Here is a 13292-nt window from a genome sequence, read left to right on the forward strand (position 1 = left end):
GAAGTCTGTAAAACCTAAAATGTTGCTATCATATTTTTTACAATAAAGTTCTGGCCATCACAGCTGCTGGCATTACTGTAAATGTCAGATGTTTTTTTTTACAGTGTTGCAACAGGCAAGCTGGTTTATTTACATAGGTTACATTTTTTTTTTTTTTTTTTACTTTGAATGTATTCATTTTAAAGGCCTTTGTTCAGACTTGTTTTCTTGTGACACTCCCAGTCAATGTCATCTTTTAAATAAAACAAGGCAAACAAAGTTGCATGATAAGTGGCATACAAACCATAAAAAGGAGCAGTTTTACACTGTTTTCAACGCATAGTGGCAACATGAATGTAAGGTGAACTGCTGGAAAACTTTCTTCTTTTTACACAAAAACATCAGAAAAAATTGGTCCTTACATTTCTTTCTTTCTTACTCTTTCTTTCACAGGCTCTAGGATGCGCGTTCATGACGCTACGTACTGTTGAATCACGTTGAAAGGTCATGCGGAACGTAGGCGGAACTACAGACCCAGTGTTTACAAAGCGAACGCGCAAAGACTAAGAAACTGCAAGTAAGTTTGTAAACGCTGTTTACAAACAAAAAGGTACAACAATGTCCTCCTCTCAAGTTGTAGGAGAAAATAAGATGGAGTTTTTCACCATACTCAGTACACAGATGATGAATTTACAGACGTAGTAGTGATGAGAAGTTCGGATCATTTTACCACCTCGAACCTTTGAGTCTCGTTCAGCAAAATGAACGAATCTTTTTTCCGAGTCATTTCGTTCATTTTAGCAAAATATAATTAAAATGTTACGTGTTACTTCCCTAACACATCTACTGCTTACACAAATGTTGATCACACTACAAACAAGACAAAACTATAATGCTATAAGAAACAGAAAAGATTAATTCATTGTTTACCTCTTATCTGACAAGTTTTTGGGGGTGAGTTGTTCGTTCATCACGTGACAAGCCCCGTAAGATGAACGAACGACTCGAAAAACCCAAAGACTCGAAACTGGTGAACTAATTCCAGTACAGAACCTAATAGGATGTTGTGCATGCACTACTGAATCACTCCCTGAGACGACTCGTTCTTCCCGAGTCACATTAAAGATTCGTTTAAAATGAAAAACTGAAAGACATGAACATCTTGGATGACAAGGGGGTGAGTAAATTATTTGTAGATTGTTGTTCTGGAAGTGGACTTCTCCTTTAAGGCTCATCTGAAGTTTACCAAAACTCACTCATGTGATCCTCAGACATTTTGGGGAAATGTTTTATGGACTGATGGAAATGTTTTGAAAACAGGGGTCCCATTACATCTGCCATTAGCCAAACACCAAACTCCACAAAAAGAACATGACACCTAAGATCAAGGATGGTGGCAGCAGTGTGCTGATGTGTGAAGGCTTTGCTGCCTCAGGGTCTGGGTAACTTGCCATAACTGAGGGAGCTTCAACTACAACAACAATTAAATAATAATAATAATAATAATAACTATTATTATTATTATTACTACAAAAAACTATATGTGTGCTGGAGTTTACTGGAGTTGACTTTTTTTAGACTTGGACTGCAATTATGTAATTTAAAAAAGAATCTGAAGTATTCAAAGCATGTCATTTTCAGGCTTGTGTTCAAAAAGGGTGTGTGTAAATACAAAAGCAGCTCTTCCGGGACAAAATAGCTTTAGTGCACCAATGTGGATTGTGGTTTTATTGCATTTGGGAACATTTTGCTGTATTTTACTATATGACCTTATGACCCTATAAACCTGAATATCTACAACATGGGTCTCCTTTGTTCTTGAGAGAAATGTCCAAGTTTGAATATTTCTATAATACTGGAATCAATATTTCAAACATAATAATATTAATAATAATAAACTGTCCTGTTTGGAAGCTTATATTTGCAGATAAACTTTGGTGCCATCTGTCTTCAAGAGATACAATCTACACAAATGTTTTGCTTTTCTCACACCCCATGATATTTTTACAGTATTTAAAATTGCTTGTCTTCTAACAAAACATTTTGTTAGAAAACAAAAATCCTAGCAATTAGTGCAGTAGAAACTACTCTGTAATTACTAACACTTGTACTTAACATAATTGGTCTGATTTTTTTCACTGCGTTTTTTATTTGTGTTTGTTTGTTTGTTCATTTATTTATTTATTGCTCTGAACATTTTTTTATACCACCAAGCTATCATGTTTAAAAGTCTGCCCTGTCAAAACTTCATATGACAGATTTATATTCCAGAAAATGAAACTAATAGCATTATGACATTTAAAGACGCTGTGGAATGTCATACAATTTACTTTTTCATTTCTTTTCTTTTGAAACTTGTAAAACTTGTAAAACTCTGTAATGTGACAGTAGTTTCTATCATAGTCATAGTTGCCGAAGGAGACAGTGCTATTTTGGAGAAATTGAAATAATAAGAGGTGACTTAAAACGTGGTCTGTACTCAAGTCAAGTCTTAAGTCGCTGGGGTATATTTGTAGCAATAGCCAAAAATACATTGTATGGGTCAAAATTATTGATTTTCTTTTATGGCAAAAATCATTAGGATATTAAGTAAAGATCATGTTCCATGAAAATATTTTGTAAAATTCTTACTGTAAATATATGAAACTTTATTTTTGATTACTAATATACATTGGTAATAACTTTATTTGGACAACTTTAAAGGTGATTTTCTCAATAGTTTGATTTTTTTGCACCCTCAGATTCCAGGTTTTCAAATAGTTGTATCTCAAACAAATATTGTCCTATCCTAACAAACCATACATCAATGGAAAGCTTCTTTATTCAGCTCTCAGATGATGTATAAATCTCAATTTTGAAAAAATTGACCCTTATGACTGGTTTTGTGATCCAGGGTCACATTTGAATGCCATACAGACAAGTTGTTGACAGACAAATTCTTGTCAAGAACTAATGTAGTAAATGACAATGACAGATCAAGTTTAACTGAAACTTGTCTGATTGGTTTGTCATTCTGTCAAATCAACCAAATTTTCAGAAAAAAAAAAAGATTTTGATATGAAGTCAAACATATGAAACAAAATATTAAGTGTCATGCATGAATATTTACTAAGCACTATTTTTAAAAGGGGTAAATGGTCATTTTAACCTGAGATATAGAGCCAAATTACAGGTGGGTAAAAATGAGGGGGCTGCATCGAGATCTGCATCGAGATGTCCATATCTTTGGGACTGAATTATATAGTGCCTTAGAAATAAAGATTCCAAGATAAAATAAGAAGTAGAATCTAAAAGGCTATTGTTAAGGTATGTTCTATGCAATATTTAATAGAGAGGAGATACAAAAGAGGATACATTTCTAGTTTCATTTTATTTGTTCTTCTTGATTTACAGGCATGCATAGTTTGGCATCTAGACAGGTATGTTGCATGCAGTTCTTTTGATAAAGCGAAACAAGATAAATGAACATTATTTCTCTTTAGACATTCCTTTTTAAAAGGGTCTTAAAAATTAAGATATTTAAAGAAAAGAAGCAATATCTAAAAGAATATAAAGATATATTTAGTACTTTATGAGTTATAGGCATGTACTTTGGCGGAAAAAGGAAAAGTGCTTTTTCCCATCTGAACTGTTACTGTTACCGTCATAGTCAGATGAACTTCTATAGCAGTCAGTGAGAGATTACATCAGATATATCAGATATAGTTTTTTTTTTCTGTTCCCATTTGGTCAAATAACAAAAGAAAAACTCCATGATGGTGTTTTCACGAAAAGGTATAAACATAGAGAGAGACTAATAGTGGCAGTCAGAAGAGTTTACCGTCACTCCCACAGCCGTTGTACATGAAACATCCTCACAGTGACGTTAACTAGGTTTTTGTAATTTGATGCAAATTACCAGAAACGTACATTATCTGTCCTTGACTTGTTACAGGAAATAAGTATTTAATAAGTATAAGTATTTAATTCCAAAAAATGTCTAAAATTGACTAATGGTTGATTTCTGTGAGTTGTTCTGTAAAGAAATATGTCATTCATTCGGTTCTCAGATATTTTTTTCCTTATTAAAAACACTTTTGAAAATTACAAATCCTGTCCTTGCCCTTGTCCTCAGCCAAATTGGACCTATAGCTTTCATAGTTTTGTTATGCTAAAAACTGTTATTTAGGGGAAAAAAACTCCATCAGTAACAATTTAAAGTGGATATCATTCACATCAGTTGATTAAAAACATGCAATTATACATAAATTCTACAAATAAACACTATTTGACAGCTGTCCCCATGTTTTTGGTCAGTCCTGTCACATTTACATAAAACTCAACATAAGATGTGTGCAATATGCCTTTAAGGGTATGACTCAGAGGAAGTGACATCATTTGACCGAGGTAACCACTGATCTATAATAGAGAACTGGATAGCTCATGACGTCATAGAAGTGAAGCCACTGCGCCGCCATATTGCTATTCCCTAGTATTCGCAAACATTCTATTGAATGAATAGGAAATAATACGACTTTAATGAGAAAACATCACCTAACAAGTCAGCGTTTTCATATCTGACGTCTCACTGTACATTCTCACAACGCAAACGTCCTAAGCATGTAAACGGTTATTGTTTAATGTCGGGAATTCCCTCTGCTTATTAAGAAGTTACTGCATATACATTACAGCAGCGAACATCATATTAACATGATAAACATCGGACGTTCACCATGTTTACAAATGACAAAATGCTCATTCTGAAAACTGAAAGATTTATGCTTTGTATAAATATAATTTGCCTTGTACAGTTAATAGTTGTTTATGCCGTTTAGTTATAGTGTTTTTATTGGTAACGTTACAGGCTAAATGCATGTTTCAACAATGATTTCGTTAACATAATTTTGAAGCAGGTAATGAAACATGTAATTCAGCCTACATAACATTTGTGTTGAGATAAATGTTAATAATAAACGTTAATAATGCAAAAATGTTAAATATAACATTTTAAATATAGGAATATCAAATGATTTAAATAACTAAAAAGATAAAATGAAAATGAAACTTTAAAAATGAAACTAAAACTGTCAGCAGATGCCGTTAAGTCACTGATTTTATCACTGAATCATTTTTTCAGGAATGAAGTGCGCAGCTGACACACCCACCTGAACGATTTCAAAACATCGCTTATCCTGCTCGAAAAGACGATAAATACTGCAGATACGATTTTAAGTAAAAATTAATTTACATACACATATCATAAAAACTAGTCCTGTGTGACTGATAGGCTTAAAATCGGGTGATTTTAGGTCAGCGGGTTAGCTGTGAGTTAACGGTGCTCTCTGTCGGTAGGGAATAGTAAGATGGCGGATCGAACACTTCCGGTGGCTTCACTGTTTAGAACGCAATGAGCGATCCAGTCATTATATATAGATCAGTGGAGGTGACGCTAACACCGATCAAGGGTGAGTTCTGTCATTGAATTGTATGACTTTAATCTTGTTTTTGTATGTTTATTTTGAAGAGGAGGAGCTAAAGCATCAGGCCCTGTCACGGTAAAACACCCCAGAAAATAATGAAAATGTTTGAAATCCAAAACATGTCAAAAAAGGTTACAGATATGCCTTGATTGCATGCTAACAGGCCAAATAATGGCACTTTAAAATGTCCGACCATCAGGCCCTGTCACATCCCTGTGAAAACTTAACTTTTTCTGCATCAACAAAATCTATAAAGTCAGGCCCTGTCACAGCAACATCAGTCCCATCATGCCACGGTCAGTCCTGTCACACAGGAAATTATGATATAAAATCTTATGATATAAGATCTTTTTTTGCCCTCAGCATGACAAGCTGTGTGTGTGTGAGAGAGAGAAAGCACATATTTCAGCTTATGAATGGCATTTTGTTTTGCAAGTGTTTGTTGCACATATTGATGCCTTGATGACAGTGGTAGGGGCTCAAACTTAACTAGTAACTAGTTACATGTAATGGAATTACATCATTTAATTACAAAGTAATTGTGATTAATCGGTTACATTTGCTGAGAAACAATGTATAGTTAAATTACAGTTACTTATGAAAATCACAAAGGGGTTACATCTGAATTTCACACAGATTTGATTAATTTCTTTCCCAAATTGCATTGACTGCTCTAAAATATGAGACAAAATGTTTCAGAAGTTTAGGACACAAAATAACAACATCAGCTCTCATTATACTTGGTCACAGGCAAGTGATTTCGTCCAGGAATCGTAAAATGAAGGGGGAAAAAAACAGAAGAATGGGTTACCTACTGCATTTATTTTGTTAGTTTTTAGGAAATACAAATGGCAACGTCCGCTCCGTGTGTGCGCGTCCATGTTGCCGAGTGACGAACGTGACTGAAGCGGTATCACGTAATTTACCCGAAAACAATCAATTCTAATTTCTGATATTTGCTGGTAGGTGGCATTTAACTGTCAAGACAGCTATGAACTCCCCTGCAAGCCTGCGCCTCGTCCATTAACAGCATATAGCGGGACAAGTTATCCCTTACTTTTTAGCGTGAGAAATACAAGGTGTGGCGTGAGAGCGTGTGAACTGGTTGAAATGCGTGTGTCTCACGGTGAATGCGTGAGACTTGAGCATTCCTGACTTAAAACAGTTAAAGTACTGGACCCGCCCCTATACCTGTACGTCATCTTGCATTTCATATAGTTGATTGTTGACAAATATGATGCAGGGCAACAACTCCACAAATGCAGTTATTCCCTAAAATTCAAGATATTGCCCCTATATGTATTTTGTCTCGAACTTATATATATCACATATCACAGGATATCATACGAGCTTAAATGTGACTTTATACAACAGTTCAGTAAATAAGAAGTTGATATTGTGTTATATTTTAAACACAATGTGTTTTTGCTCAGTTTTGCAGAGAACAATTACCTTTGAAGCCACAGCAGAATTAGCCTTGTTCAGACTGTCAGCCCAAATCCGTTTTTGTCCATATCTAGATGGAATCGGATTTGAATAACTGACTGTCCACACAGTCATATCGCAACTGTTCAAATCCGATTTGTGTGTCCATAAGCCCTCTTTCGTTTCACGGAATGTTCGCTGGTTTCTATGGCAATGCCGTTGCGTTGTTATGCCAACACCAAAAACAACAATAACAGCATTACAGTTTGCAATATAGATGCTGTCTTGTGATATGACAACGCTGCCGTTGCGTTTGATTATATTTCGTCTTCTAAAGCAGCGGCAGAAACGCAGGAAGCTGGAATGTGCGACTTTATTCTGTGCTGCCGTCTCCGCTGGTTTCAAAACTCAAAGAGGTGCATATACTAGCTGTATATTGTCTTTTCCCACTTGATTTGCAGTTCGCAACAACACAAGCTTTTTTCTGCAAAGACGTTTGTTTTCCCCAAAAACGTCTGACGTGTTTACGTTTTACGTGGCATGAAAACGTGAAAAAGCAGAAATCCGATTTGAATAGGATTCCAAACCACATACGAATGTAGCTCGAAACGGATTTGACCAAATCGGATTTCATGTAGTTCGTTGCTGTTCAGACTACCTAAATATGATCGGATTTCAATCGGATTTGCATACAAATCGGATATGGGCCGACAGTCTGAACGAGGCTATTTTGTGGCGCGTCTCTGAGCAACACAGAGGTGTTTAGTTTCTGAATTAATCCGCGTTTTGAACGAATCGTGAATCGTGACTCATTAAGACATTTACCGCCACCTGCTGGCAGATTTAGGCCATGTCCACACTAATACGTTTTCGTTTAAAAACGCATCTTTTTCTCTTCCGTCCACGCTGAGACAGCGTTTTTGGTCAGGGAAAATTGAGCTTTTTGAACACGCTCTCCAAAGTGGATAAATTTAAAAAAACGCTGTTTCCGCGTTGCAGTGTAGACTGTGAAAACGGAGGCTTTTAAAAAACGATGACGCATGTTTAGTCATGTGACCACTGATCTATATTAGAGAATGTGAGGCATACTGTGCCAACAGATAACTATGTTTATACCGGTAATTGTGGCTGTTATGTGCTATTCACTTTCACACTGCTACTAAAGATATACATTCTTCATATTACAGTCCTAAAAAGATTAATGAAAATGTTCTCACATGGAGGCGTCAGTGAATGATGAGATATTTCCGTAAATAAATTGAAGATTAGCGTGAAAACTTTTTATGTCTGTTCCACCTGTATGGTCTCAGTGAGTTTTTACGCATGCGCAGTATGTCGAATTTAACGTTTCCTGCGTTTTAGTGCGGATGAGCAACATTTGGGAAACGCTTGAAAACGCTAGTGTGGACGGAGAACGTTTAAAAACGAAAACTCCCTTTTCAAATGTATCCGGATTAATGTAGACGTAGCCTTAGTTTCTTATTAAAAATAATTTCATAAACCAAAAAATCAAATAATAATAATAAGAAGAATAAAAATAAAGACTTAAAATGGATAGTTCACCAAAACAAATTAAAATTCTGTCATCATTTACTCACCCCGTTTCAAACCTTTCTTTGTGGAACATGAAAGAAGATATTTTGAAGACTGTTGGTAACAAAGCTGTTTTGGTTACCAGTGACTTACATCGTATGAACAAAAAATACTGAGATGTTTCTCACATTTTCTTCTTTTCCATTTATGTGAAGCCTAAATGTTTATGTGTAATAAATTCTATTTTGAATGAAATAAAATAAATTTTATTAAACAAATTATTTCTTGCTGAAGCTACTTTTTGTAATGTCTGTTTGATACTTTAAACAACAATGACTTTAAATTATATTTTTGGAGTAATTTCTCAGCCAAATTTGACAATTAAATTAATTAATCGAAACGTCATGTAATTAATTAGATTAAAAATTTTAATTTCATAAGCAGGACTTATGATGTTGATGACTGCTTAAGTGTGTCACCACAGTCTGTAAAAAGCATCCGCTGGTAAATAATGCAACCAAGACTGCAAAAGTCAACAGAAGTCATTTTCCCCTGTATAATCTGACTCCAAATCTCTCTCTCTATCTCTCTATCTCTCTCTCTCTCTCTCTCTCTCTCTCTCTCTGTGTCTGTGTTTTAAGAAAATATTTATTTATTTATTTAAAAATGCAATAGATATGCATTCTTGATTAACTTTTGATCCACATCTAGCCAGTCAATAAAAAGAAACTTTTCATATTATTTGTGTGTGTGTGTGCTGACCTACTTAACCATATTTAGGGTAAATTTGTACTAGCTGTAAATAAATACAATAGAAGTCTATGGAATGTTTTTTATTTAGCTAGCGTAATGTGTTTAAGTGTGCATGTGTGCGTGTTCTATGCTAGACAAACAGGAACAGTTGATGCATGGTGATGATACTGATAATTATGTTTACACGATTGACAGAAATGATAATAAAGATGTGGGTATTGATGTCTATTTGATGATTTGGAGAAGGATATGATAGTACTGTTGGTAATAAAAAATGATGTTCAATTTAGTTTTTGATTATTCAGCAGATGTGTGATTATTTAAAATTTTCTTTGTATTGAGTCTGATTCATTTAAAAACCACACTTTAATATTATCATCCAGTCCCTTTCTTATCACGTGATTTTTAATCAATGAAAAAATGCTTCTGATCATCTCTGGGAAAGCGATAACTTGATATTTCCTTACTAGTCATGTTTATCAGCTGCCTCATACCTCCCATTCATAGGTCGGTCATGCTAGTGAGCATGATATGCAAGCATGAACAGCAGCAGCACAGCCAATGAAACGATCCTCGTTGCCGACTTTCAGACAAATTGTAGGTGATAGTTGACCTGAAGGTTATACATTCTTTTCATTTAAAGAAGTTCTCAAAAGTCATCCTAAAAAAAGATAAACAGGTTCAACAAGGAACTTTTAAGTAAAAAGGACTGCCATTTCAGCATCATTCGTTTACAGGTCCCACTTGGTTTGATATTTTGTATATAATGCAATGACATACATTGTTATATGTGCTTTTTGGGGCCACTGTATTTACGTTATTCTTAAGGTGTTTACTTTCATAGCATATGTTTTACAGATTTTATAAGCTGTGTTTACTACAATACAGTGCTCAAATAACTGAGAATACATGGTTGGTAAACTAGGCCTTCGGCACCAAGAAGAAGTTCCTAATTTTTCTGATATTTACCATTTGCAGACTTTAAACAAAACTCAGCTGATTTGATACTAAAGACATGATTTTTAATGTCCAGGTACTCCAGTTAAAGAGTTTCAAGCTTGCACAGGTTAGCAATGCGGGGTGTTCTGAAAAATCTTGTAACTTTTCATTATTTGGTCACAAATTTAAAGTTTTGAGGAGGTTTTTTATATTTTATTTGTATTTCCACCATTCAGTCTGTGTTCTAAGCCTTTTGTTTTCTTTTGGTGTTTGCTATAACAGATTGATCCTCATTGCCGACTTTCTGACAATGTGTAGATGATTTAACTAGTTGAACTGAAAGGTCGTGCATTCTTTCTCAAAGTTCTCAAAAGTCATCCAAACGGGTTCATTAAGGAACTTTTAAGTAAAAAGGATGGCTATTTCCACAATAGAAAAGTGCTTTGTTACAGCATCATTTGATAGTTTGTATATAATGCACACTGTAAAATCGAATTAGTTGGGCTTACTTAAAAAAAAAGCATGCAAACCGATTGCCTTAATAAAACTAAGTAAAGTGAAATAGGAATAGTATGTTGTACTGACAAATGCTTAGTTAGTATAGTTTACTTACACGAGAGTTCTAGTAACTAAAAAATAACTGTAGGGGCTAATTTTTATTTACTGACTTGTGTCAGTAGTAGCACAACAAAAAGAGAAAATGAATGTTACCATTGTTGTGATTCACGTGCTAAATGTTGAGGACATTACCACAAATATTAAAGGATTGTCTCAACCCAATAAAGTTTCTCAAGGTGTTTATGAAGAACAATGAAATTGTAAAAGATCATTGGACCACAAAACCAGTCTTAAGTTGCTGGAGTATATTTGTAGCAGTAGCCAAAAATACATTGTATGGGTCAAAATTATTGATTTTTCTTTTATGCCAAAAATCATTAGGATATTAAGTAAAGATCATGTTTCATGAAGATGTTTTATAAAATTACTACTGTAAATATATCAAAACTTAATTTTTGATTAGTAATATGCGTTATTAAGAGCTTCATTTGAACAACTTTAAAGGTGATTTTATCAATATTTTGATTTTTTTGCACCCTCAGATTCCATATATTCAAATAGTTGTATCTCGGTCAAATATTGTCCTATCTTAACAAACCATACATCAACGGAAAGCTTATTTATTCAGTTTCAAAAAATAAACTAATTAAAATTAAAAGAATTAAAAGATTTAGCTAACTGGAAGATCAGAATTAGAAGGTTACCTTTTAAAAGCAATCTACTTATTACTTTTCTTTCCTTGAAGTCAAAAATTATAACTTCATGTTGCATTGTTGCATCAATAGGAAGAAAATTGTAATAAGAAAAACAAAGCTCCAAGTGCCCAACCAAAGGGAACATTAATTACTATAATGGTAAGTAAAAAAAAAAGACACAAACAACATTTTACGAAAATCAACATCAATTTATGAAGTCAGCGTATGTGACGTTCTCTCTAATATATAGTTGTATTGAAACAACTTTCAAAATGACTTGAAATGAGTGAATGTAACTAGTGAAAAATAACTGCAGATTAGCAATTGCCAGCTCAAAAATGTTTGTTTTCTTCTTCTTCTGTTGTTACTTTGCAAATTAGCAACATAATAGTGCACTGCTGCCTCTCACTGGTTTATTAATGTCATTGGTTCCTTTGAGGCTACTTGAATATTTTAAGTAAACATCACTCAAAGCAGTAAGTAAATTGTTGTACTCGCTTGAAAGTAGCTGTAACTTAATAAAACCTAGTAAGTATAACAATTAAGTAAAGATAACTAATTATATCTAAGTAAGGTAAACTATCGGATTTTACAGTGCAGTGACACACATTTTGGTGTTAAAACATTTGTTATAAAAGAAAGATCCTCATTGTTGACTTTCAGACTAATTGTAGGCGATTTAACTAGTTTATATTTCAACCATTCAGTCTGTGTTCTAAGCCTTTTGTTTTCTTTAGGTGTTACATTTGTGTCTGCTATGCACTTCCTTATACCTTTTCTTGAAAACATTCTGAGCACATGATTTCAGACCAGTACAGCCAGTACATTTTATTACTAAAGGGCAGTATTTGGGCAATTTTAGGAATTTTCTTTTATTTGGTTTAGTTATGAATGTCTTTTTTTGGTCAGCTAAAATCATTTAAAGTGGTTTTTCACATTAGTATATAGTAGTCAACATTTGAAGTGGATCATAACCTTTTGTTAAATTTGTCCTGAAACCAAAAAGAATACCTGTTCTTGTCTTAGGACAACTATGATGAACCTTTTTTGATCCACTTCAAATGTTGACTACTGTATAGAAAATGCACGCCTTCCATTTGTTTTACAATCCCGTTTCCCCTGCTGTTGTAAAATAACACAGGCAGCAACACCATCTAGTGTTGTTAGAAAGTGCTACTTCTCTTGTTTCTTGCTTTTGCAAGTCAAGATTAGGTGAGATGATAATTTCGCAAAAATCTTTTCTTGTTACTGCTCACAGCAAAAGCCCTATTAACATGTACATAAAAGGTTTTGGAAACGTACTGGTCTAATAAGATCTCTCAAACAGAAAAGCTGAGAAGATTCTTTAGAGAAGACTCTTTAGATATTTGTTGATGCTTTCTGATGTCTCATCGTAAATTGTAGCTCGCAGCCCCCTCTGCTGGTGAAAATAATCACTACATGATTGCTCTGGTACTCTGCAGGCTATGTTGATCGGGCTTTTCCGTGTATTTGTCGGTTGTTTTGGACGAGGACATTTCCGAGGACAGCTCCAGTCCTTGACAGAACACCAAAAACCGGGACTGTCCCTGGAAAGCGGGGACGTCTGGTCACCGTATCCAAATGGATATGAAAAGAAGATCAAAATAGTAACTTTCTCTAAAGTATAGAAAAGATTTGCCCTGCTGAAAAACAAAAAACAAAAAAAACTGTTAAAACCAGCCTAAGTTGGTTGTTATCCAGGCTGGTCTTATCTGGTCAGCAGGCTGGTTTTAGAGGGGGTTGGCCACTTCCTTAGCTGGTCAGGTTTGAAGACCAGCTGGAACGACCAGCTAAAACCAGCCTGACCAGCCTAGCGAGGCTGGGAGACCAGCTAAGACCAGCCAACCAGCTTAGGCTGGTTTTAGCTGTGTTTTTTTTTTTCAGCAGGGATGCCAATGCATTGCAATGCATATCCCGTAATTGTTTGTGC

This window comes from Labeo rohita, chromosome 1, assembly GCF_022985175.1.
Source record: "Labeo rohita strain BAU-BD-2019 chromosome 1, IGBB_LRoh.1.0, whole genome shotgun sequence".
NCBI lineage: Eukaryota > Metazoa > Chordata > Actinopteri > Cypriniformes > Cyprinidae > Labeo > Labeo rohita.